Consider the following 25,704-nt stretch of genomic DNA (forward strand, 5'->3'; position numbering starts at 1 on the left):
ATGTTGTTTCTTTTGGCCATGGATATTGCAGTCAGAACTGTTTGTATAGTGACAACAACCTGAACTCCATTTCTGATCTTCCCAGACAAGATAACAGAACTATTGCTGTACTATTCCTCCTTTGACTTATGTTACATAGCACAATGTTTTACTGTAGAGCATACTGTAGAGAATTCTGAGCTTTCGAGTGTAAAACAGGTGCCTGTTGGGATCCCTTCATTCATAATTACTGTATTTCAACAAGGAGGTTACTATGTAGAAGAAGCTTTAATAATCTGTAATTAGTAACTTTTTCAAAGTTTTGCATATATTTAATTTAATTGGTGAGTTCTGCTAAAAAATAAAATACTTTAATTTGAAGGAATTGTCATCAAAGTAATGAATTTTGGGTTTAAATATATAGATTTAATAATTATTATAAATTTAATAATAATAAATTATATATTATAATAAATTATATTATAATAATCTATCTAATAATATATAATATTTAATAATTATTATAAATTTAATTAATAATAAATATATCACTGACAAAATCATAATTACTTCATCATGACCACCATAGATCAGCATAGTTCTAATTTAATACCCTTATCTCTATGAAAATTACTAATCAGAAAAATACTGCTCCTTAACTCATCAGCAAATCTTATTGTATACAATTATTATTCCATTTATTTAGTATCCCACCTGACAGCTGTCAGTGAAATTATGGCCCCAAACTGAAGTCTGTGTACCTGAGCCATATGCCATAACCTTTCCATCATTCTGGTAAAATTTCTTCCGCATACTTTTCAGCTTGTTGTTCACCAACTTCCTGGTCCTGTGCTGAACCATTTAACTGTTACTAAAGTAATTTTGACTGGTTTTGTTAGCTTTTCTCTTGACTGAATGAAAAATCAAAACAGCACACAAAATTAAATGTTTTTCTACAGTAGCCCTAAAAATCCTGTCATCTCCATTATATACAAGGGAGATATATGTCAGCAGTAGATGACTGTAGCCTGCCTGATTAACCACGTACCAAGTATCAACATATGTTTGTATATATTTCTTTATCCAGTTTTTGGTTGGATTTGTGGCTCTGTAGCTCGATCATCTCAACAACATCTGTTCAGAAAAGAAAAAAAGGGAAAAAGGATTAAAAACTTGGATCCCCTCCCTTCCTTCCATCTGCTGCTTTCCAGATGAAGTCCTGTTCTGACTGAACTGAAAAAAATCCATACCAGATCCTGGCTACAGATCATGAGAACATGTGAGCAATCAGGACATTTGAATGCTCCATCTGTGTTTTTATGAAGAGGACTGTTAAAAACGAATCCAAAAAGTCTATCCTCTAACTCAGCAAGCAGACTTCAATCCCAGTAAATAATTAACACATGCTTAATTAATTTTTATTAAGCAAAGAATAAGCACCAGCTTAATTTTAAGGACACATTTAATTTTATTTGGCTTAATATAGAACATGTGCTTCAGGCATATCCTGAGAAGGATTCCAGCCTCCAGAAAATAAAGGCAAAAATACGTGACCAAGTTTTTACCATTGGAAAATAGGATCAGTGCAGCAAGATGGAGCTAAATTCAGTCATGAAAATAAATGTAAAAAAAAAAAAAAAAAGACAAGCTTGTGATGTACAAACTATTGTACTGAAACTTAAACTCCTTTCTACCTCACAAGTGAATTAGGATTTACATTTTACTGGAACTTCAACAGGATTAATTTTGGTAGAATTTCCAGGTTGAAAAGATCTACATAAATGGGGTTTCATTGAATATATTCAAATAAAAATTCATTGCCTTGGAACAGGATTAATTTTAAAATGCAGTCTGACTTCTGTGAAGCTTGGCATTTGCCTTCTACAAATAAAGATCAGAAAAAGCTCAGATATTCATTGCTCATTTTGGATTGGATATATTTCTAAAGAATGTTATATTAAACCAAAGAAACCACTGCCCAGAATCGCTCATGTTGTATATATTCCAAAAAAATAGAAAAAAAATTGTAAGAAAATTCATAAGAAAAAATGCAATTATTTTCTACTACTTTAAAATTCCTATGTATCTTTAACAAATAGAGAATAAAGCTTGAAATGTGCTGCTTTCTTGCTAGCTCTAGATACTGGTTAACCATAAAGAAATCTGATTTTTTTTAATCTAGATAAATTTAGACACCAAAAACACTAGCTAGTAAATTCCACAATTCCACGAGCCATATAAAAAATTTGCTACTATTTTTTTTAATATTAGAATAATGTTAAACAACAAAAATATAGCAACCTTTTTTTTTTCCCAATTAATTTGTTTCCATACATTTGTTCCTAATTTAACCAGTTTGTATCTTCACCAAATTTACTGGCACTGAGAAGGTAGGACTGCTTTTTTTGTAAAACTTTTGCAAATAAATGGAAATAGTGGAATGGAGGAAAACAAGTTCTCTCAGAATACTTTGTCCCAAGGGAAACATGACTCTCATCAACACTTTTTGTTAATCTTCACTTTGGCCAACAAGTCTAAGTTGTAGGTCTAATCACCGTATTACAATGATGGACAGAAGAAGGGCAAAGACTCAAACTAAACCCCTTCCAGAACTTCAAGAGCCAAGGAAGCCAGCTCCAGCAGGAGGGTTCACTGCATGTGCCAGTGGCTGTGTTTACACCAGCTAGCTCAGTGTAAAAAAAAAAAAAATGTATATACTAGAGGGCAGGGGGCAGCATAAGAAAGTCTGTTGATTTCTTCTGTTCTTCAGCCCTTTGATTTATGGGCTCTAAGCAATCATATTCAAAATGTTAGGTGCTGGCTCACTCTGGTGATTAAAACAAGCTTCAGCAGAGAGAGCATTCCAAGTCGCTCTTCTCTCTTTGTGGCTCTTTCTCCACAATATCTCCAATATGAAACTGGAATATGAAATAAAACATTAACAGGGTTATTGTTAATATCCAAAGTTCCTGTGATTCAAAAAGTAGCAGAGAGGGCATTATTTAGTGGAGAAGAGCAGAATGGTAGAAGAAGGGAGCTGGACACCAGGACTTGACCCACAATATAAGCTATCTAGGACCTAGCACTCCAATGAAATGAAAGAAGAGAAACAGTAAAGCCTTCCACTTGTCCTTAGCAAAATTGTAAAAGTAGTGATTATGACAGGAAAATTTTTTGCATTAACAGAAGCAAAACTCAATTCAAAAACTTATGCAAAGGCACTCTGTTATGAAACACATGTTTCTACAGATAAGAGTCACCCCCAATGGCAACTAGAGCAATTTGCCCATCAAAGGCAATTATTGATTTTGACTGCATTTCATCCATGCTATCATGGTTACTTGAGTAAAATGTATTATGGTGGTCTTACTGACTACTCTTTGACAGACAACTTTTCCTCATTTAGAGAACTTCGGAAGCTGGATAACCGAGGTTAATTAAGTTTCCTGTAAATTTGACAAAGCAGTTCCCACTGTATCATCTCGATGTCTTGCTAGTAATTGAATTAATGACTTCTACCTACATACCTAGAGTGTGGGCAATGTGTCTAATAGTAACAGTATCTAATCCAAATCACTGCGTGGCTGCATAAGTGCCATCTTACACTCCAATGTGATAAAATAAAAAACATTAGGAATTTCAAACTTGAGGTTCTTTGCCCAGATAACCATCTTACTTTTTGTGAAAAGGAAGTGTTTGGTAGGAGATCACACAGATGTACAACTGATAGAAAAATATGCTTGCCACCAGCTCCTTACAAAATAATGCAGCTTGTTTGGGGAAGAATGTAAATATGGTATTTCTACAAAATAGTTTTATTTCAAATTATTTTTTCCAAAGGTAGTGTAGGTAGAAACATGTAGGGAAAGAGGAAGACACACACAGATCAATCATTCTGATCCTCCTCTGATTCTCTGCCTGAGACCATGAAAATGAGAGTAGTCGTTCTAGCTGTTAACCAAACAAATTCAGAAATGCACAAGTTTTATCTCTGTTCTCAGTTTTACCTATTGTACATGAACTTTAGAAATAAACAAAAATATGTGAAATGTAGTTAGGCTTAACTTGCAGAAAAATCTCTATACACTTTGCCAGAAATACAGAGAAGTGACTTTGTGAACAGTTACCAGAACAGCTGCTGTTCTCAGTGGTTATCTCAGCTGCCACTTCTCATGCTCCTGACTTAATCAGCTGAGACATGGTCAAGCACTGGACCGTGGTAGTTGTGCTGAAGAAAGAGAAGGTAAGTGCTACTCTAGGGAATGTTTTTCCTTTTCAGAAAATGCTGAAAGATGTTCAATAGTGCTGCACCTTGGGAAGTGTCTTTTTGCTGTAGCAGAATGTAATTTCAGTAAACACCAGTTTTGTGGCATAGAAATATTTCATGTATTTAACTTGCTGCATGATATCTGCAGAGACAAGGAAATCATAAGCTGTTTTTAAGTAGAGAAAGAAGAGTTTCCATTACAATACCCCAAATAATGGGGAGGAACAGGGAACATGAGGGAAAACAAGTTTTAATGCTTGCTAAAATACCATCTTGATTTAAAATTGTGAAGACTATGCAAAATGTATTGAATCTTTTTTATTACTGTGTCCTCATTCTTGGATATGATCCAGAACTGCTGCATTTTACCTGAAAAATTGGAAAGCTGATTAAGTCAAAATGGATTTCCTGGAGGCCTATGACTGCAGCCTTGTAAACTGATCCATTACAGCCCTCAACATTGTTCTTATTTCAGATGGCTGCATCTGAAGCATTGCAAAAAATTTGTTTTTTTTCAGACCAAACATATTAGGTAACTGATTTTATGGTTTTTGGTACAATATAAGACAGAAAAACATGGTGTTTTTTTCCCCTCTTTAAAGCAAATCTTTCTGTAAGGAGATTTATTAATCATGTAATTTCATCCTGTCATATATCCTTAACCTATGTTATGTAACTCTTAGTAATGATTTTATCAACGTTATGGAGCACATATGTGGCTGAAATCCATGTTTGAAATTGATTTTTTTTTGTCTGGAGTGTCCTAAACACTTTCCATGTGTCCTAAACACATTCCATGTATCCTAAGCACATTTCATTCATCAAATAATTGTTATTTTTGTGGATGAAGGAACTCGGTTTGCGAAATTGTCTAAAGGGCACAGGTTCTTTCAGTGTTGACTTTCTAGTGAAGACTCAATTGTATCAGGAACAGGTTGCAAACCTCTTTTGGTACAAAGAAACTTTTTGACAACTACATGAAGGGAGCTGGTGCACAGCTGTCATCTGCGCTCTTCTTAAAGCCAATTCTGTATCTGATAGGAAATTAACACCCGTTATAACCTCAGCAGAGAGTGCTGTATCCTTAGTGAATTCACACCTGTGTGAAATTTTGCGAAGGGGAAGGAAGGAAGGAAGGAAGGAAAGGAAGGAAAGGAAGGAAAGGAAGGAAAGGAAGGAAAGGAAGGAAAGGAAGGAATCATAAGGCCAGCCTGTTCACTGCATTGATGTGGAAGACATTTCTGATTATAAGATCTGTTTGGCTCTTCTCCATCCAAGCTTTAAAAAGCCTGGATATTTCTCAATGATATTTACTTTTATTATTGACTGTGTTTTGGCCACAATAACCCCCTGCAAAGTTATAAGCTTGGAGGGTATGGCTGGACAGTGCCCAGGCAGAAAGGGACCTGGGGGTGCTGGTCAACAGCTGGCTGAACGTGAGCCAGCAGTGTGCCCTGGTGGCCAAGGAGGCCAATGGCATCCTGGCCTGTGTCAGGAATAGTGTGGCCAGCAGGAGCAGGGCAGTGATTCTTCCCCTGTACTTGGCACTGGTGAGGCCACACCTTGAGTGCTGTGTCCAGTTCTGGCCCCTCAGTTTGGGAAGGATGTTGAGACACTTGAGTGCATCCAGAGGAGGGCAATGAGGCTGGTGAGGGCATGGAACACAAACCCTGTGAGGAATGACTGAGGGAGCTGGAGTTGTTTAGCCTGGAGAAAAGGAGACTCAGGGGTGACCTTATCACTCTCTACAACTTCCTGAAAGGTGGCTGTAGTCAGGTGGGGATTGGTCTCTTTCACCAGGCAGCAATGGATAGAACAAGAGGACACAGTCTCAAGCTGTGCCAAGAGAAATATAGGCTGGATATTAGGAAAAAGTTTTTCACAGAAAGAGTGATAAAGTACTGGAATTGTCTGCCCAGGGAGGTGGTGGAATCACCATCCCTGCATGTGTTTAAAAACAGACTGGATGTGGCACTCGGTGCCGTGGTTTACTTGAGGTCTTGCGGCATGGGTTGGACTCGATGATCTTGAAGATCTCTTCCAACCTAGTGATTCTGTGATTGTGTGATACTTACGTTACCAACCTTCCCCAGAAAATGGAATTATCACAATAAACTCTGCTTTAAAGAGACACTGCTTAAACGACTAAACACTTAGTATGAACACCCCATGGGGAGGTTTACATTTCCTTTTCCACTGATAGTGTAGGTGACACTTCCAGGTGTAGGCTACCTGGACGATGTTTAGCAAATAACAGCACCCAACATGAAGCATCCTTTGCAGAGAAAGCTGACTGCATTAACATTTACCTCAGTCGTGGACTAAGATTTACAGGTACCTCTACCTCTAATCTTCTGTGGTAGTATCAGTACTCAATATAACTAATCTGTAAATAATCTGTAATTCTATTGTGTCTGCTTCTAATTGATGTATTTAGCGTACCAAAAATTGAATTGCATATTTCGGACTGCCTATATGGGACAGAGTGCATACTGGGTATCTGAGATGTGTTCTTACAAAGGTGATTGAGACCATCCTTTGAGAACTCTCACAGTTATTGATTCTAGTCTGCCTGATATTTTTTCACAATACTCTGCAGTCTTAATTCATTAATTTATAAATATTTTTGCTTACACTTTTCTTTCCCTTAAACCTGGTTGTTATTAAAATGTCTTTTTTTATAGGACTATTAGTTGGTTTGTTTGGTTTTGTGAGGGGTTTGGTTTTGTTTGTTTCTGTTTTTTGTTGCTGTTGTTAGGTTCATTTTTGGTGTTTGGTTATTAGAGGTAAGTAACTGCCAAACAAAATAGTCACTTCAGAGACATGCAAGTGGTCATGGTTTAGGAATGGTATTCTCCAATTTAGTGCTCCCACTAAACTCATGCTACCACTCACTCCACCCAATTTTTCCCTCCCTTTCTCCTTTGGAGGGTGGGAGACAAGAGCTAGAGGCAAAAAAGTAAAGATCATGTGTTGAGATAAGAACAATTTCCTGGCAACAGCAATGAGACAAGAAAACAAACAGTAACAGCAGCAATATTAATAACAGATGGTATAAGAAAAGGAATTATTCACACAGAAAAACTCTCTGATAATAGACAATATTGGATGTCTCCCTCTGCCACATTTTCTTGACTGGAAGAAAATGCCTTCTCCTTGGAAGAGAGAATCCTCTCCTCCTGCCCCCAGCAATAACATGAGGTGGATCTCAGCCATGCCCCATCCTGGGTACTGCAAAAATTAACCCTGTCTTGTTTGGAACCAGGACAGAATAAAACTATTTTCCCAGATGTACTGTTTCTAAGACCTTCATAAAGACAAATTACCATTTGAGACTAGAAAAACATCTGGCTTTAGGAGGGTTGTGATTTGCTGGAAGACTTCCTTTAGTTCTGTGCACTGAATTTGTTATATAGCTGAATGGCCAATCCACTTGGTGCCATCAGGCTAGGCAAAGTTCATCAGCAATTAATTGATGTGAACAATTCTATAGAAAATTTTTTAAAATACTGCGAATTAGAATGATTTATAACAAATTATGATAGCATCTTCCTACCTGTTTTGGTGGCAATGATAAAACTAAAAGTGTGCCCCACACATTTTTTGTTTGAGTAGGATGGCTAGAATGAAGGAAAAATATCTCTCATGAGAGGCATGGGTAATTGCAGCTCATGAAATCCTCTGTTAAATGGGCTATACATCACACAAGTATAGGCAGGCAATCTCCTTTTAGCCCATCTCTCTCTCCCCTGTTACCTTCCTCTTCCCATCCCCCTACCAGGTAAAAACATTTGGGCTTAGCATATGTTTCAAGTTAAATGCAAGGATTAATATATGTTTAAAATCCTAACAATAGATTAATATGTTTGGCAAGATTGAGCACTATGCTTCATATGAGCTCATCTTTGAAGATAAGAGGTCGTCAACACAATATGACTTTAATACTGGTGATTAAATACCATCTTCCTTGCTGGGTTTCATGGCTGAGGTGTCATTGTTGGTATGGTATTTTTAAGTTCTGTTAGGTTTACATAAAAAGAAATAAGATCAATTCTGTCTTCAAATGTATGGCTGTAGATCTGAAGTAATGTCATTTTCCTTGATAACCAAAATAATTCAACTGTTCTTGCCAAATTAATATTATTTTAATAGTTGTGGTTTGTACCCATAGAAAAAGCAAAAAATTGCTGTTCTTATTGCCCAGTAACTTTTCTTCTTAAAAGTAAAATATCTGAAGAAATGTCTGATAAAATTTTATATAATCCATTCAAAACCAAAAAGTTCAAGAATTCTGAGTTCCCATGATTGTTTGGACTTATTAATTAGGCAGAATCCTCATCTTTGATAACAGACTCTGACCTAAAAGATACCCAGGGAAAACACAAGTTACTTCAAATGTGAAGAGGGAAAATGTGCATTCTACTAATTAAATTAAAAACAGACAGAGATTTATTTGTCAAAAGGTAAAATTTATCACCTCATCAAGGATTTTGATGGGGAAACACCACCTAGATCTTTGTTTTACAGTAAATCTTATCCTCGTATTTCTCAGTTTACAGCCCAGCATGCTGACACATTTATTGCTAATGATTTGAACAAAAATCCATTTTGATGTTAAAGATTAAAGCTAATTCACTGGGATTCCTGAAATGCAAAGCCAACCCATTGCATGGACCACATTTACCGTGTAAATTCAGAATTAAAAACTAAACTGTTGTAAGCTAGGAGAGCTTCTATGACAAAAAGTAGCTGACATTAATCATGTTATCCCAAGGGAAAGATAGGAAAAAGCTATCAATGACTATGAAGAAAATGTGCATATGAACAGTGATCATGTGACTGCTGCAGAGTGGGCAGATGGCAATTCAGACCTCACTGAATCCCCTTTGGTGTCAGGAGCCACCTTCAGTGCCCAGAGCACCTTGCACCAGCAATGCAGAACTGCCTGTGTATTCAAAATGCTTGGAGTAAGAATCATCACCCCTGCAAAGCCTTACCCCTTTCTAGAGTCCAACACAGAGCTGAGAAGTCTTAGATTATCATTCACTAATTGATAAGATGCTACTTTCCCCACCCCATACCTGCAGGTTTTTTTGGAAATGTACGGAAACTGGTTGAGTTATTCAATTCAACAATCAGCAGACGTGAGCTTTGCAGATGGAATTAATTACAAAACACACAAAAAAAAGGTATAATTGTGATAAGTTAAAAACTTACAAGCCAGAGTGTAAACAGCATTTGAAATATTAGAAAAGTATCAGTGATGCATTTCAGCTTTTTAAAGGAAATTTTCTTTAATATTATTGTTTATATTTTAAGTAAAGGGTTTGTAATTATTTTTATAAGACCGCTGGTATCAGGAATATTATACCTGTAACTCCACAACTTAATGACCATTGAAAAGAAAATATCAGATCTACCTAAATGTGGTATTTTGCCTATTTAATTTTACAATTAGGGCTGTAAATTTTACAAATAAAAATTTCTGTTTAAGATCTAAAATTAAGACAAAAATAAAGTAAAACAAACCTGTAATGGCAAACAAAAAAGTGGATCCTAAGTAGAACACACATAAAGCCCTAACTGTCCATTCTATCTTCAAAGAGATGGGACTGCTCTTTTATCCCTCTTTTTCCCTCATTCTCTTTTATCCCTTCAAATATGGAGCTTAATGACTCAGGATTACTAAGTGTTCTCCCTCTGATCAACACAGTAAGAAGTTAGGAACTCAGAATTATAAACAAGTATTACAGAAAAAAAAAATTATTTTCCCTACATTAAGCCAAGGTAAGTGGAAGCAGTGTTTTTGAGCTGTCTTTCCACACTGTGGATGGGAGCAATAGCTACATCAGGTCTAAGCTGCATGGAGTAAGGTTAAGATATCCATCAAGTAGATTTTGTTTGGATTGTTGATTCTGCTTCTTTTTCATTTTTATTCTAGTGTAAATGTGACCAATCACCATGTAAAAGTAAGGACATAGTAAAAGGTAATTTGTAATTGCAACCCTTCAGCTACTTAGTGAAATCTCTGTGCCTTTTCCTGGTATGTGTTTTCTTGGGTTAATGTGACTGTAGAGCACCAGGAGGCCTCCTGGGAATCCTCCCGTCCATGCCCATCACGGCAAAGCTGTTTCAACACACTGACCTAAGTTATGGACCCAAAGCTTCCAGGGTAGCAAATAAACAATGAAAATATGGGGTTAGTTTTTCTGTTTGGGGCATGGCTTCTTTGTGTTTGAACATGGAATAAAATAAAATATAATTAATCCACAATGATTATCAGTGGAGAAAGTAAAAGGTTTCCTTCAGTATCTCTGTTCTCTTTTGGGAAACATCCAGATAATATAGTCCCTTCATAGTTCACAATAAAAAAAAAATTCCATTACAAAAGTTACTCTGAAGGATGTTAAACTCTCCCTCTCCCTCTCACTTGGATGTACCATCAGCATGTCTGTGTAATTTGCATCAAAGAATTATAACAGAAGTGTTAGAAGAGTCCTCGACACTGTCAAGGTTTATTTTCAAAAGTATTTAAACGTGGAGGCTATTCAGGAAACATCTGGAACAAAAATAAATGTTATGCCAATATATAAAAAAGATGAAATAGAATAACCTATTTAGTATAAGCTTGTCATAATAAAATCGGACTCAGAAAAAAAAAAAATCCGCAGTATGGGACTGGGGGTAAAATTAGAGGAAACTGAGAAGTTATATTTGCATCTTAACATAAGTTATAATGGTACAGGAATTATATGGTAAAATACAGTTGCTGCTCCCTGGATGGAATGCAGTTGGCATGCTCAAAAGCTGCCATGATAATTCCTCACAGCCTGCATCCATAGCACCTGCCAAGGGGGAGGGAATAGAGAGGGGAGCAGAGTGGAGACACCGTGGCCAGGCTCTGTTGAAATCCTTGCAGGGAGGGCAAGTCGATGGTGCTTTGCAGCTGAGAAATAGCCCAGCACCTGTCAGCCAGGGCAGGCAGGGCAGATGTCCTGCTTGTGAGCCTGCAGCTGTGGTGAAATTGCTCTCCTCCAATGAGCTTGGTTCTTTGTAACCTAATAGTCATATCAAGGCACACCTCCATCCCAAAGTTACCCCCATTCAGGGTATGACCACTCCTCCCTGGGCATGTGCTTTCTACTTTATTGACTATATCTCAGAGAGAAAAGTGAGAGAATTTTGCACCAATCAGTAACAAATGTGACTAGAGCCATTTAAGCGCCACCTAAACGTAAGGAGTCCTTTCACACAGAATAAACTGTCCTAGTAAGCCACAGCCTTGAAAACACTTGGAATCATACAGGATGAGTCCACAGGAAATGAGTTTCCAGTGCAGAAGCAAACACTATTGGTTTGGAATTGGAAAATCTTGCAGACAGGAGGCATGTCCCCTCTTCCACCCAGCAGTGTGCGTGCCTGCAGACCTCACATGCACACCACATTGTTCAGTACATTATTGTTCAGTAAACTGCCAGTTGCACAGGTAATGCAGACAGACACATAGAGGCCTCACACAAACACAGGCAGTGCCAAGGGACTCATCCTGCCTGTCCCACTCTGCCTGAGCAGGGTGAGGGCTGGCTACTGAGAATATAGAAATATATGTTGGCATTGAGGCTCTTTTCCACAGCTGTGCTTGGACAGCCAGGTTGCCCACAAGACAGTTTATCACACACCCAGACAATATCCTCAGTCTGGACATGTTAATTTTAGACATGTTAATTTTTGAGCCAGAACTAGGAACATGCCATTGTAGCAGTCTACAGCTTCCTCAAGAGGGGAAGCAGAGAAGCAGTACTGGTCTCCTCTCCAGTGATCAGTGGTTGGTTTTGGGTTGGGGTGTTTTTGTATGGTGGTTGTTGTTGTTTTTAATTAATGCTTAATTCATGTGAGACCTAATTCAGGGAAATATTTCATTGCCTGTCAAAAAGAAGTTAGGATAGTTAGATAGACCATAGTAATTTTACATTGCCTTATACTTTGTGAAGACAAGCTTTAGAGGTTGTTAGGTCCTAGCTGAAAAATGCTTCCAATCTTTCATGCCATTGAAACATTAAGTTGGAATATACTTTTACATCGTGTACAGGTCTGCTACATGAAGGGTTTTCTTCTAACAAAAAACAGCTAGACATAACATTTCATGCATTTTTAGTACCAGATGTATAAGTCTTAAAAGCAATTTATCATTTTTTAGAAACCATAAGATAGTTATCAGGACAACCATCATTCTTTAAGGACTTTGGGGACATACTGCTCTATTGTGAAATTTTCACTATAACGTACAACCTCACTTTTCCAAATTTGATTCAGTTTTAAATCTCCTAAGGTAGAAAGGTATAATATGTCAAACATACTCTCTCAGGAAGTGTATTGAAAATGAATGTTCATAGTTTTGGGTTTTGTGGGGTTTTTTTGCCTAAATAGGAATTTCAGACACACCCCTTCTCACTAGAATGCTGAGAACTGTGGTGGCAATGTAACCATCAACTTTGCCTTCCTAGAGAAAAACAAACCATTATTTTCTGAGTTCAGAGAAAGAAATAAAAAGACAAATGAATGGGTTGCCCCCATAGTGATCTCACGCAAGTACTAACATAAAAGCACTATGAAAATATTAATCCTTTTGCTGTTGCTTTTAATAGGATATTAACAAAATCTGAAAAGTGTGATCAGAGGGAGGGAAGGCAAAGACTCCAGGGATAATTTTCTTATTTTGCTTAAAAGCAAAAACCTCCCAAACCCCTTATTTATTTCTATTACAGTAGATATCATTTAGAAGTGCATTAGAAGGTCATAAAATGGTTGTTGAGAAAAGGAAAATATTTTGTCTAGCACATCCACAATGATATTTAAAATTGTGATGAGTGTGGACTCCTGTTTCTCAATATTATCAAATTCACAGTGTTGTATTCAAATTAGTCAGGTTAACATAACATTAAATAATAAGTCATCAATTAAATAAATAATTCATAGTTTAACATAAATACTATCTCTGTACTTAGGGGGAAAAATGGGATTTTATGATCTTTAGAAGAAGGGGCAGGCAGCTTCAAAGGACTACAAGGATATCGAGAGGTTATGCAGGGAGAAAATTCAAAAGGGTCCAAGCTTAACTACAACTTAATCTCACTATTGACATAAAAGGCAATAAAAAACACTTCTATAAATGCATCAGAAAAAAAAAAAAAAGGAGGACTAAGGAAAATCCCCCTCTTTTATTGAATGAGGGGGAAAAGATAGTGACAAAGAATGAGGAAAAGGCTTGATTTAATTAATGCCTTCTTTACCTCAATCTTTAACAGTAAGAGCAATTGTTCTTGGGTTACCCTGCCCCATGAGCTGGAACGAAATGGATGAGGACCAGCATGAAACCCCCATAATCCAAGAAATCTATGGGACTGTATGAGCCCCATCCACCCTGAGGTACTGAGGAAGCTGGTCTAAGTGCCACTGAGCCATTTTCCATTATTTACCAGGAATCCTGTTTGACCAGGGAGGTGTCAGTTGACTGGATGCTAAAAACTGAGACACCAACCTCCAATAAGGGTTGAACAGTGGATTCTGGGAACTAAAGGCCTGACCTTGGTGCCAGGGAAGGTCATGGAGGAGACCATTTTGAGTGTCATCACATGGCATGTACAGGACAACCAGGGGATCGGCTCAGCCAGCATGGGTTTAAGAGAGGAAGGTCCTGCTTGACCAACCTGATCGCCTTCTACAACAGGGTGGTGTGCTTAATAAATGAGGAGAAGGCTGTAAATGTCATCTGCATAGACTTAGCAAAGTAAGTTTCCCACAGCATGCCGCTGGAAAAGCGGGCAGCCCATGGCTAAGACAAGCTTTTTGCTGGGTAAAAAACTGGCTGTACGCTCAGGTCCAGAAAGTGGTGGTGAATGTTCCCCAGGGCTCAGTGTTGGGGCCAGTCCTGTCTAACATCATTATCAATGATCTGGACAAGGGGGTCGAGCGAACCCTCTGTCAGTTTGAAGATGACACCAAGTTGGGCAAAGATGTTTGTTCTGCTGAAGGGAAGGAAGGCTCTGTAGAGGGATCTGGATTGAATGAGTCAATAGGCTGAGGCCAATTGCATGAAGTCCAACAAGGCCAAGAGCCAGGTCCTTCCACCAAGTCACAACAAACCTGTGCAGTTATACAGGCTGGGCGAGAGTGGCTGGAAAGATGGTCAGTGGAAAAGGACCTGGGGGTGCTGTTTGACAGTGGCTGAACATGACCCAGTTGTGCCCAGGTGGACAAGAAGGCCAAAGGCAGCCTGGCCTGTGTCAGAAACAGTGTGGTTGGCAGGACCAGGGTGATGATCGTCCCCTCGTACTCAGTACTGCTGAGGCCACACCTCGAGTACTGTGTTCAGTTTTGGGTTCCTCACTACAAGAAGGACATTGAGGCTCTGGACTATGTGCAGAATAGTGCAGTGGAGGTGGAGGAGTCTGGAGCACAAATCTTAAGAGGAGCAGCTGAGGAAGCTGGGATTTTCTTAGGCTGGAGAAAAGAAGGCTCAGGGGAGACTTTATTGCTCCCTGCAACTACATAAGAGGAGGACATCTTGAACTGGAGGGTCAATCTCTTGTCCCAGGTAATAAGTGGTAACACAAGAGAAACACACTCAATTAGAGCCAGAAGAGCTCTAGGTTGTATATTGGGAAAAATTTCTTCACTGAATGGGTCAAGCCCTGGAACAGGCTGCCAAGGGCAGTAGTAGAATTGCCACCCCTTGAGGTGTTTCAAAGACATGTGGGACTTAGGGACATGATTTAGTGGTGGACTTGCATTTCTGGGTTTACACAATGATTTCAAGGGTCTTTTCCAACTTAGTGATTCTATGTATATAGGCATCCATTATATACATGCATGTTTTCATAATATACCCATTTTTGCATTTTTATATATAAATATGTATATATCTCCATATTTATTAAAGATGGAAAAAGCAATATTTGACTTTCAAAAGTAAACATTTCATTCCAGACAGTTTTGAGTGCTAAAGACATAGATTTGAAAGAATGGAACAAACACAGAAAGAAAAACAGATTGCTTAGCTGAATAGCTCTAGACTGCTAGACCAAAATGACCTTTTGATATAAAAGTCGCCTCCCTCTCCACCTCCTCCAGATTGAAAGATTTGAAGAGAATAACCTCTAGTAACCTCTTTGTGCTACAGTGACATTTCTCTTTTATTCCATCATGCATATATTATGTCCTTCAGTATGTACCTGCCTCATGTATTTTAATCTAATAGTGTAGCACAGATTTCCACAGAAAATGTCATCTTCCTCCAAAGGGCTATGGACTCAAAAACATTCAGCTGAGGGATCTTTCTCCACATTTTGATGAAATAGAAATTATTGGTTTTACTCACACCAGTAGAAACATAAAATATATATTTCTCTAGTGGATCTTCTAAGATCTACAGTTTTTGAGGCACTTGAATTGGCAGATTGAATATTCATAGGTCCAAACAAATTACAAGATCTTCATGGCTGGCAACTCCCTAAACTGAGAGATTTGAGATCTGAATCTGTGCTTTGGGAATCATGTGGCTTAGTTTGCACAGGTGTGAGGATCCAGGCTGTACCTTTGCTCTGTCTTTATCACCTCACTGCTCTGGGATTACTTTATTTACTCTGTTATACAAAAAATGACCACAGACTACTGTCAAATATCTCTCTTGAGAGGCCTGTAATACTCACAATCACATTGTTTGCTTGGCATCAAATCTCTGTACGTTTGCCTCTTGTTTGTTATTCCCTTTGCCTACAGGCATTACTTTGCTTATTCTTTTGGAGCTTTCTAGAGATGCCACCACTAGACTTGCCCTTCCTGGTGACAGATACCCCATATTTGCCCAAATCTTTAGCTAAATTTCTACTAGCCAGACAATGCTACAGGGATTAAAATAATTGTATCTGCTCCCATTATCACATTTCCTAAGTAAAACCACCCTCATTTAATGCAATGCTGTTCATTTTTTAAAAGTGAAGAAAGAGAAAAAAGGTCAGTGTTATTGCTGATTTATATTGCTGAAATAATACAGATTCACAATCAAATATACTTTATTTGAAATATATGAACTTGAGTTTATAGTATCATGCCCATGAAGCATTTAATTCTTCAGTGTTTCCTTAGAAAAGAGGCGATATTGCCAAATTTGGTTGAAGATATAAACGCTAGAAAACAGGATAAAACAACCCTTTATGAAATTATTTTAATAATGCAAAAAAGATAACCAGGGTTTGAAATTTTCCTAGGATAAAAATGTATTTATAGAATGTATAGCAAAAAATAAGGTATGAAAACTTTAAAAAGCAATTTAACTGGAAAGGTAAAAGAAATTGGATTTTGGTCTGGCCAAGTTTAGAGAAATTAAATCTAAAAGTAATTATAATAGTATGTTGGAGTTGGAAAAGACATGGGATAATATGTTCTTCAACGCATAAAAGGGATAATTTCTGTTGATCGTTCTTGCTGACACAATATCTTCTTAGGACAAGAGATGGGGTTCTGTGCTTTTGTAAACACACTAGTTACCTTCAGTGATAGTCTCTAGTTTTCATGGTCCTTTTTTTGTTCATCACATGTCTGGACCTAAAGTCAGGCATTTGATACATGTACAGATTTATAAACTTGCCCATAATACTGTGTATCCTTACCCTGGTGAATTTATGTATTTGTGAAGACAAGAACCCTTCTCAATACATAGTTAATTCTTTTTGACCTGAAAATCAACATAACTGATCAATTTACTATCATACCTGCTAAAGGCTTTGTACCTGTAAGTTTCCAGGCACTACCTATTTTTTTTTTTTTTTTTTTTTTTTGGATGAGGAGTTTAAAATTCACTTACTCTGAGTTTAGAACATGCCATTTCTAACGGAGGTGTTCTAAAGCTAAGATTTTGGAAGTATCACTGTTCTATTAAGACAGATGTTCATCCTGTCACTTCTTAGAGAAAGCAAATAATCTCTATCCTTCTCCTTACTTTGCAGAACAATTATTTGAGAAGACAGTGTAGGTCTAAATTATCATACATCCACTGACATAGTCCTTTTAACTCAACTACTCTGTCTTGGCCTACATTAGCTGTGTGTGACATCCGCAACCTATTCATCAAGTGTTTAGCAGTAGCATTATAACTAAGCTGACAAAAATTCCCATATGCATTATATTTTTAAGCAATTAGAAGAATTGAAGGAAATGAGCCAACACACTTTCAAAGTTCACAGCCACATTCTTTTTGTATATCTTAGTACCGGGGCTCATTTTACTTTGCAAAATGTGCACAAACCCATGTTCCATTGCTAGGAATAAAGCATTCTGAGGTGTTGATACAATCTGAGAATGCCATAGAGGATGTACAAACTTTTAATTTAAACAGTGCACACTGAGGGAGTCAGGATGCACTTATAAATTAGGCTTATAAAGTATTCATCAGATTCCTTTTGTGCATTGAACTGCTGCATATGCATTATACATTTGCTTTGCCTTCTACATCTCTCTCTTGATCCTTCTGTATGCAGTTCATACAAACTTACTCTCAAGTTCAGTTAGAATCACTGAACAAATCTGTATATTTGAGAAGTCTACAAGCTATACTTCTCTACATACCTGTTATTTCAGTGTATGTCTGTGACTCTAAGGTCCAAAAATATAATTGTTTACAAACTTCATGCATCCATTATGACTGAGCATAATGTTCTCAAGAGTCTACTTCACAAAGATCTGTGCAGACAAAGTAAAAGGACTAAAATATTACAATTATTCAGATTTAAAATAATTATAGTTTTGGACTTTTGACCATAAAGTTAAACATGTAAAATACAAACAGAAGTGCATGTACTGTTTCTGACATGTTTTGTTTTTTTTTTTTTGTTTTCCTCCTCATCTCCTCCTCTTCTTTTCAATTCCTCCCTGGAAAGTGATTGGCAGATTTTACAACAAAGGAAAAACAATCCTGAAGATTGTTCCTTCCTTGTGTTTTAGAGACCTTCTTTCTTTGACAGAGAATTTAAGGAATCAAGGTAATTGCTTCTACTCAAGAGATTCTAATCCAATTTAAGAAGAAAAATTGAATGAAGTGTAGGAATTGAAAGAGGAACAAAAAAGATTATCTTACATATTGTGGCCATTACTGAAATTTAAAAAAGAGTAAGTGATGCTTACAGTGGTTATGCTGATGTAATTATCCAAAGAAACCTACTTTCTAATTTTTCTTAATAGATCCAGTTTTAATGTGAGGTTTTATCCATAAATATATCTCTAAAAAAGGCAATATTTCTCATTAAAATAGCTACATTTACTTAAAAAATATATCCAATATATTCCAATAAATTTTCTTTTGGAATTGCCACTTCTCTATACGTATGACTCATGAATGCATCACATGTGTGAGTGTGTGTCAAGGCAGAAAAAAGGATCACTATCCTAATTGCAAGAGGTAATGTAATTAGCATATCTGATGGCCACCATGAAGACATCTCAGCTTAAAGGAAATACAAAGATGTAACAGAATGAAATGCTACTTGCCTACAAAGGAAATGCACAATCATACCAAAAACTTCACTGCTATAACAAAAATAATGAAAAATAAGTTCTCAATCGAGATATAAAACACAGTGTCTATAAAATAATGTATAGCCATGCATATACATCATGAATATCAACATCAAAATATGAGAAACAGGGGAAAACTGTATAAGAATAAATAAGTATTTGCTTTACTAAACAGTAAGGAATCCAACAGTTTTGTATTAATCTACAGGTCATATGTGTGAATCTAATAGAGATTATCTCCATTGGGATTTAAAAGAAAACAAACCAAAATCAAACTCATCTGTAAACAAGTCAAAAGTAGCTGTTGTTCAGTGTACACTTGTACACTGTACACTTGTACACTTCTATTATATGAAATAAATTACATGCTACCAAGAGACACTCTTCCTGCTCTGAAGACATAAGGGACATTTCAGTTCTGCCTGTGTGCTTGTATGGATGAGAGAAGGAGGTAGGGCATGACTCATTCTAACAGACAAAACTTATTCCCAGAATAAATGTTCAGACCCTAAAAATAACAAGACAAATAAAATGTGCAGAAGAGAAAAAGGAGAAAACATCTTATATAAATAAAGGAGTGGAAGAAGAGATAGCCATCTGAGATGTCAGTTAAGTACAAAATAATGCATTGGTATGCACACAAGGAAAAGTAATCATTCAGAGCTTAATGTCTTATGCCATTAATATCATGCATGCATAAGTTGTGTCTTACAATATTGCTTCTAAAAATATCACATTTTTGTCTTCCACAATTTGCAAAAAGAAGTGCACTTCACAACCATTAGCCACATCTCATTTCTGTGATAGATTCTCAGTTGATGTCAACCACTGTGACTTCATCCATGGCAGTGGAGCTTTATTATATTAATTAAAGATTTTGATATTTTCCTTAGATATTCTATGGAATGTAGAATTTTGTGCAAGTAAGAAAGTTATGGAAGAAAAAATGTTCTTAGTATTCAAATCCGAATAAGATTCAAAACCAAATAAGCTCCCACAATTAGAATATTAAAAAAAAAAAAAATTGGTTTTATGACTACCCATGGAAAAGGTCCTCTCTCATTTCATTCTCTGGTATAACCCCCTTCAGGCAACATATTGAAATATCTATTTTTCATCCAACAGCAGTCCTCAGTTCCTAGACTGGCCAGAAGACCATTAGTGGGGAGAAAAATTCATCTATCACAGGCATAATACACTATTTATTTATCATAAATACTTGATTCATTTAGAAGACTCCAAATCCTCTAGAGACTGTAGCAAATCTAAAAGCTGTTCCTAAATGATAAATAAATGTTTGAGTTTCTGAGCTGCCTAGATACTAGGTAATAAAAAACCATACAAAACCTACAAAAATACTGACAACAGTTTGTTATATGGGACATATGCTTGCCTATTCAACATCAGGGCTGGCATGCACCCCAAACTTTGCCAAGTGTAATGCACTAGATGTCAGTACAAATTGGCACAATGCTGCCAAATCAGCACAAAGTCTGGTTGGTTACTGTTAGAGGGTTTTGTGTCAGGACTAAGGTCTTGAAGTCACTGAAAAATAATGTATTTTGGTTTAGATTAAGATTACTCAGCATCTTTATCTGTTGCTTGTTCTTCAGCAGTGCTTCAAGACATTTGAAAATGGCTATGATAGTAAGAAAAAATAGAAAATGCAGATAGGAAGGGACAATAAAATGCATATAGGTAGAGACAATATACTCATAGATCAAAGCTTATACTTTTTTTTTCCTGCATAGATAATGATTCTGATCTCTAGTTTTTGAAGGAACTAGCACTTAGCAGCTCATTGGAAGATGGCCAAGTAGTATTTCAGTTTGATTTATTGTTTTAGATGCAATGTCTTGGAAGAGAAATCTGATTTGGCTCTCAGATTAAGAAAGCAGTACTGAGTGAAAATGTTAATTAGGCTCCTAGTGGCCACTAAACATAGCAGTCTTCTGTTTCAAAGAACAGTTCTTTCTGTGCCAGAAGGAGCTGCACCAGCACACAGTGGTACCTTTCCTTGGAGATTTCCAGCAGCAAAATTGTATTAGAAGATGGCAAAAAATGTGTTACTCTCCTAATATTAATTTTCCATGTAAGTAGTTGTTTCATTTGCCATAGGAATGCTATGTAATTGTATTTTGATGGTGGTGTGTCTTATGTCATTATTGAGTAGAAAAAAGTCAACATTATGAAGAATTCAGAGGGGCTATGGCAAACTTAAAGGACTTTTTCAAGTGTAAAATGGAATGCCTTGGAACAGATTCAAATGATAACATAATTCTTGCACATAATATATGTAATGCACAATCTCTTTATCCCAAGGCATAATTTTCTTTTCTCCTGAAAAAAAAAAAAAAAAATAAGCATTTCCCTATGCTTGCATCCAGTTTACAGTCAATTTTGGGAGCAATGTTATGTTCATGTTATGGTGACTCTACTGCACCTTTTTGGCATGTAATTCATGCATTGAGCTGGCCTGGGTTGTTTGTAACATGTTATGAATGTGGAAACATGACTGATTTGACAGATTTCAGACTGCACTAAGGGATTTGGGATACGGATGCAACATCACCTTTGTAATAAAATGCCATGAAGACAGAATCAAACAGTAAACACTTGTTAGGTAACACAAAGGACAGTCCTGAGATTCAGTCATTAGTACAGAATTCAAAGAAAATGGACCCAGCTTCAGGTTCTGCTGGGAACCTCCTTTTCTTCTGGTCTAAGTACTGAAAATTTGTGACTGCTGAATTCTGTGATGTCAGAAATATGTGTTGGAAGAGGGACAAGGACATATCACTGTTTCTTCAGCAGTAAATCAGGAAATCTGATCTGAAAGTAAGAAGTGATCCATCCCAGATCACCAAAGATGGGAAAAGTTGAAGGAAATTTAGATTTTTGGCTCAGTTCCTAAGTGACTATAACTGTACTAATGTAAGAAAACCTTGCAGATCCTGTTCTGTGGCCCTGGCAGAGCAGAGTTTGTCTGTGTGACTAAACCCTCATGTTTCCTCGGATTTTACTGTTTGCATACTGGGAAGCATCTCTGGCTTGTGCTATCTTTTGAACGGGAGCCAGGCAGAGGTTATTTGGCACAAGCTGCAGCCATGCCTGAAAGCAAGCTGACCTCTGCATGAGATGCTTTCATGCCTAGACTTCAGACCATGCTTCTGCCAGATTTAATTTCCTAGGATAGATCTAGCTAACAATGAACTGCTGTGACAGTAAGGTTTACCAATATGATGAGGGACTGTACTTCTCAAGAAAGAACAAAATGTAGGAACAGCAGGAAGGATTTTTTTTTTTTTTTTTTAGGCTTTTATGTCTCAGCTTTTCACATCAGAGCAGATGTTGACATGATGGGCAGACTGCAGCTCAGTACTGCTACACCAACTCCACCTGTTTCATCGTCTCAATGGACCCTGCCTTTGGGCCAGGGAATGGACTAGTTGACATCCAGATATCTTTATTAACATGTTTTCTATAAATCCAAATAAACTACAGCTCCTGCCTAGCTTGAGTACATCTTGAGATATGTCTTAGTTCTCTGCATAATTGCATATGGTGTAACAGGACACAGAAATCCAATTGCAACAAGGATCTTGTTCTTTTGAGTGTCCTCACATGCAGTTTTCCATTGCTTCTGCTTTTTAGTCCAGCATATTGAATCCATCACACACCTAGATTAAAAGGAGATGACATGGCTGGGCTGAGTGAAAACTTGCTTTTCAGGTTCAAGGAACTGGCTTCCTGATGAAAGTCCCTTTCTTCCCTGATATTCCCTGAGGAAATTTGGATGAAAAGTTATTGAGAGATGATCAGTATGCTGGTACTTTCTCAGCTTGGCTTTTCTGACTGAAACAACCAATTTTGATTACAAACAGAATTGCAATGCCAGAGTTAGCATTGCCTGTGTCATCAGTTTAATAAACAGAGCAAAGAAACCCTGGCAAAATGCACAGCACCTAACTGGACCAAAGTCAGTGCTAGCTACTCTCTCCAGTGAGGGAAAATATATTGAAGATTTCCCAGTCCATGGATTTTTCCACTGGCTTTATTCCAGATGATGGAATACCAAGGATGATGCATGCAAAATTGCAATGGCTTTGTGAAAAAGTGTTGTGGATTTTTATAATTTTACTTTCCAGTGGATATACTTGGTCTGACAGCTTTTTATGGGTGATGGTTGTTTCAGATGGCTTCTGTTGTATCTGTTTATTAATGCCTTGCATTATTTTAAGCTGATATATTTTTTAATTGTCCATATAGAATAAGTGCTGTAGTCCAAGTCCAATAGGTAGTCCAATAGTCCAATAAGTGCTGTAGTGGAAACAATGAAAGTAAAATCAAATTCAAAATAAAAAAGTATTGATTTTTTATACTCCAGACAGTAAGACTGATGATCACAAGAAGTCCTAAATATGTTTCTTGAGTCTTCTTAAAATAGTGTCTGTATCCTCATGGCATATATATATATGTACTTATATATACTTTTAAATAAACAAATCTCAAGATTCCAGAGAAAAAATATATCTATTTTATCCAACAAACAACAAACCAACAACATCTCCACAAGGGATTTAAAATGTACAGTTCTTTAAATATATGAGCAATGAAAAATTCTTCAGTGTTTCACCTGATTTATGACTGACACATTTTTATGTCCACTTTCAGGTAGGAAAATGATTTGGAGCTTTGCCATATCACCAGTATCTATAATACAGAAGTGAGACTGCTATATATGATGTAAACAAAAAAGATTATGTTCTCTAAATATATACATTCACTTGCTTCTAAATTTCACTGTTGACAAAGTGACTGAAGTATTGGAAAATAAGTATTTTTACCTGCATGCAAAATATGACTTAGCTACAGTAGTAGGAGGACTCAGAGCAGTATACCAGTATATTTTACGGGCAGAAAACTGAAACTTACAAAACTAAGATTTTATAAGTTTATAATTAGTTTTTGAATATGCCAGAATAAAATATATTCCCAAATTATTCACAATTTCTATTACTTACATGGAAAAAAATACTTGCAAATTGACGTTTTTGTTGTTGATTTTATTGAGATTTTACCTCTGCATTCAAATAAGATTTAGTATTTGCTATCTGAAATAAAAAAGTCAAAATGTGTAAGGTTTGTGCAATAAAGTAAACTTAAAAGCTGAGTATTGAATTCTAAATCCATTGTAATTTTATTCCACGTAATCTCATATTTTTTCTAGAGTGGAGCTGATTTTTTGATAGTCCTGGGAAAAACAGATAATTAACAGTGGAAAAAAATACTACAGCTATTTCCATACCCCGTAGATTTATTGTAAAACACAGAGATGTAATTTAGTTATTTGAAATGCATGGAGATGTTGATCAACACCATTTATTAATGATATCTGCTTTTCATAATTTATTTGTGTAATATCATAGATATGTATTGTGTCTCTACAGAGAACTCTCTGTGCTTGCTTTTGCTTTGGTTTTCAAAATATTTGTATTAGGAAGCCCTTATATGACAGATTATGAAATACTTATGGAAAAAAATGAATCAGAGCAATTGGCATCAAATTTGCCATTTTGCTAGCAAAGATATGAAGGAGGCTGTAATGAAATCTTGAAAAAAAAAAAGAATAGTTTCTTTGCTAGGAAAGAAGCTTTCTGACAAATCAGTTCAGAAGGAATGTGCATAACTAATACATACAGTATTAGTTAATACATACAGTATTAGTCTCTTGAATTAGTTTGCAGTGTTCAGGCATATCCTTGAATCTGCAAGTAAATCAACATCAAATTATTGCTCTATTTTTTTAAGTTCTCATCTATGTTTTTAAATCACATGTGGTGATATGATTCTCCACATGGCTGCAGTCTTCTCTTAATCAGCTCTGAGTTTTGCTACGATATTCTGTCTTTCCTCATGTGCCTAAAAACTTCAGAAGCCAGATGTGAATTACATTTTTAAGCAGTATCCCATACCATAAAGATTTCAAACCTCAAAGTGGTAATGGGAGAAAAGCCACTTCCTGCTGGACAGGGCTTTTCATGTTATTGAAAAATTTAACAGCACTTTCCACATGTGGCCACATGAGGGACGTAAGTCTGACATACAGAAATGCTTATTTTTATTTAATGAAAACGTCTGTTCTGGAGAAAATTATTTTTGAACAGTCATAATATCTTCACTTTGATTGTTTGTGTCAAAGTTTTTTAAATACAGCACCTTTGGTATTACTTTAAACACTGTATAGCTTTCACTTTATATATAAGTAAGGAAAAAAAATTCTTATTTCCCTTCCTTCTGCTTAATTAAGATACTTAAAAAAATTTTCCTTGCTTGTCAATTACTACCGGAATGAAAAATAACAGGCAAAATAAAATTTTCTTCATGCAAATGAACAGATGTTCTTCAAAGTATTGCAAAGTTTTGCATTTTTGATTGAAAAAGAAAATTGTTGGGAAAATTGATTAAAACAAAAAGGAAATGTTGCCACAGACTTGTAAAACAGAACAAACCAGTGTAAAATCATATTAAAATTCCAGTAAGAGAATGCCATGGGGAAGAGACCGATTCCAAGAAATGTTTGAGATATCAGTCTTCAACCTGCAGGGCATGTGAGGAAGGAACAGTTCTCAACTTGAGTGATTTACAAGCTCGCTATGGGGAACAAACAGGGTTATAATCAAAGATGACTTAGTAATAATACCTAATTGAGGTGCAGACAGTTACTATTTTATCTGAATACAGGCAACAAGTTAAATGAGAGTGAATGAAGATTCATAATTTAAATATACTTCCCCTTTCTCTATGACAATTTGAAAAAGAAAAACAGCAAAACATTGCAGTCAGCTATTTCTTAAGATTTGCTTATTTTATTTGGCTTTTTATCTTGT

This window comes from Vidua macroura, chromosome 2 (genome assembly GCF_024509145.1).
Source record: "Vidua macroura isolate BioBank_ID:100142 chromosome 2, ASM2450914v1, whole genome shotgun sequence".
Lineage (NCBI taxonomy): Eukaryota > Metazoa > Chordata > Aves > Passeriformes > Viduidae > Vidua > Vidua macroura.